This window comes from Pleuronectes platessa, chromosome 2 (genome assembly GCF_947347685.1).
Source record: "Pleuronectes platessa chromosome 2, fPlePla1.1, whole genome shotgun sequence".
Lineage (NCBI taxonomy): Eukaryota > Metazoa > Chordata > Actinopteri > Pleuronectiformes > Pleuronectidae > Pleuronectes > Pleuronectes platessa.
Window position 1 is genome coordinate 12377958 of NC_070627.1, and position 3439 is coordinate 12381396.

The following is a 3439-nucleotide window of genomic DNA, read 5'->3' on the forward strand; positions in this document are numbered from 1 at the left end:
TTCTCATTGCACTTTGGGGCCTAAGGCTGTTCCTTATATCCCTTTTATCCGTCTCTGATCATTGGCAGCACAGTGGTGAAATTTCACCGCAAATATTTGCACCAATAAAGTTTTTAAATGAGTTAAATGTTGCAGCTTTGATGAGATTTTAGGACTTGAAAACAAGAGCATCAATATTGAACAATTTGCGAAACCTCCGATTTGAAGCCAGATTTTTATATTTTTGTTCTTTAAAATATCTGTAGACGGCAACAATGCCATAGTTGCCGTGAACAAGGTCCCTGTTAGAGCCAAGAACAGATTGTGGTTATGACACTAGGGTTAATGTGTGGTTAATTTTAGGAATCTCTTGGCTCAGATTCTAGGGAAAGGACACTGCAAATCTCCACCACCCTCATCTCCACTTCGACACCATTAATGATATGATTTACTTTTTTATGATGATTGTTATTGCAACATGTTGCAGCCTTTATGTGACGACAAGAAAACTACTGCACCATTATCAAAAACCTAAAATTGCATTCACTGACAATATTATTTTATATCTATCACCAGCAATTTTTTATTATTTATATTCAAAATATCTTTCAATGGCAACTTTGCATGGCAGCCATATTTGTGATGAATCACAATGCCCCTGGAAGGGCCAAGAAAGATGGTGGTTACAACACTGTGGTTAATGTGTGGTCACTGTTAGGAAACTAAAACCGTTGGCTTAAGTTAGAGAAAAAGGACACTGCAGATATGATCTAGCTTCACCTCCACCGCAGAACCACTAATGAGTGTCCAGATAAAAAAAAAGGTTTATCTGGATGTGTTAACAGGCTCATGTTGCTCCAGGTACCAGTGATACAACGAAATGCATTCCAGCATAAAGATCCATACATTCAGAGTTATGAGACACTGAAACACTGAAACACTGCAATACACAAGTTTGTACAGCCCTCCAAAGTTATGAATGATCATTATAAACAAACAATTCTCAGTTTTTGCAATCCGACAAAAGTTGACCTTGTGTTTTGGCCGCCCCTCTTCATCGGCATGCACAACTGAAGTCGGTCTGAACGGAGCCTCACTTCCTGAATCACCACATGAAACGTCTTGCACTGGCACTGCACGTTGCAGGATTCCTGGGATACTAGGTTTTGACAAAGCCACACTTTTGACATTGTAAAATAAACATCCTCCCAAATATCTCAAGAAACTTGCCAGAAAAGATTCATAACTGCAGAAAGTGTTCCTCTAATTTTAATAATAATACGGGTTTCATAAAAATAGTGACGCTGTTTTCCTTTCCAATGAAATCAGACTGTTCTTCATCAGAGTGGAGAAATGAGCAGCCTGAGAATATTTCTGCCTCAGTATCTGCACAGTGTCACAGCAAATCTTCTTGTGACAACTTAGAAGTTCTGAAGCATCTGCTCAGCGATGACAGAAACTTCCCACGACCCTGCATCCATCCTTCGAACGCTCTCTTCCTCGTTCTCTCTGCCCCAGTATTAATAGAGGAAACTCTTTTTAAACCTGGTGTTGAGCTCTGTCTTTTCTCTGGCAACAGTGGCGCACAATTAATGGTCTCAGAACTGGATAACATGGTGGAAACCTTTAATGTCACTTGGAGCAAGTCCACTTGGCTCCAGACATCACATTTAAAAACGTAACATGTTAAGGGAGGAATTTATAGTTCCACTTCCTGTATCAGTCTGAACTGAGACATCACTACATTAACTCTCAGTCATTATATTGTGTTGAAAGCACAAATAGAAAAATACCTGATTTACAAAGAAGTTCAGGAATCTTGTAGTTTGCAGGCGTAATTAGCTCATTGGACTTTGAAAGGACTAGTCCAGTATTTCAGCAGAGCCTTTTCCCTGATTCCAGTCCTGTGCAATGACTGATCCTAACCCCAGCTGTTTTTAGTTTGACCAATCACATTTGAGCAAGCTATGATTGCCCACAGGCGTAAAAACACATTGATCAAAAAATGGATTATGAGCTTTTTAATTGATCTGTATTCATATGCAGATATCTGTTTATGGAGATTAGCCAAATAAGTCAGATTATGAACTGTGTATTCCAGAGCGGCGTGTATACCCAGCCTAAAATATTGTACGTTGCCCCCCAGAGGCAAACTTCTCGTCAGATGATAGCCGATGGGCTCTGATATTAATATTTAGGCATTTATAAGTGAAGACTGCCTTATTCTCCATTTTTGAAAGAATACCAATGACTCTGCCCTTCAATGATTGATTAGTGTTGCCACCAGTTCCCCAAACATCTCATAATTTACTATTTCAGTCCTATACCATTTAGAACCTGTAACCTCGCCGCTCCCTGTGCAGCCTCATTGCCACTGAAAAGCAAATAAATCCCCAAACTGTCAAAACCACAAACTAATTTTGAGTGAATTCATTGTCTGATATTGCATCAGGTCCATCAGCTGCATGCCCTCACAGTGATGCCAAAGCATAGCTGTCTATATGCTTTCCCTGCCCATGCCCCAGCTGCTCTCACAGTGTTTATATTATGATTATGTATTTGTCTCTCATGCATTCTGATGGCCATGCAATAGCTGTTTTGCTGTTGCTTTGCACGCTATATGCTTCATGCCTCTTGCTGGACTCTCATCCCTTCTCTTTCGGATCTGCCGTCCTTATCTCCCACTTCAAACAAAAGTCTCTCCGCCCAAAACATGGTCTAACAGCCACTGAAGATGCTCCTGGTGCTATCTCCTCACTTCAATGCCCCCCTTAACTCCATTCACTGTCAATGCACGGCATGCAGATTATCAGCAGCGCAGTCCTTTGTTGTTGGATGAGGGGCATGGGGGTATTTGAGTTAGATCTCCTGGATAACATTCGGAGCACCCTGATTTGATTTCACCCAAGGCTCTTATCAGTGTCGCTCATACTGGTATGCTGATATGCTTATTATTATATTGGAGAAAGTTTGAGAGGGAAACCTCAAATTCACCCACCTCGCTGCTTTTGAGTAAGAGGACAGCTTGCAATATTATAACAAAAGGAATTCATGAATGCTCTTCATATTCTCTCTCCAAGCTGTCTGGCTCCCCATCTGTTCACTGAGTCTTCAAGTGGGGAAGAAGAAAGCAGACTCCTGCCGACAGACCGGCACAGTGATGTTGTTGCGTTTTATTGCATGATGGACCGGCCTTATCGGTGGCCATTCTGGTAAAGCTGACAGCAGGGAGGGGGGATCTGATATGGGTCTTTGTTTTGATTTCTTCAGGCTTCTTATCTGTGAGTGAGTTGGGTGGAATCCAGACTCAGACGTTACGTCCAGAGAAGAGACGACACGCTGTACGATTTCAGGTTATCAGCTCTGCTCAGTCAGGCGTGACCAACCTTTGGCACCAGCTCTTGCATTTATGTAGTGTTGTCATGGATACCCCCCCCCCCCCAAAACTGTTAGCATGCTA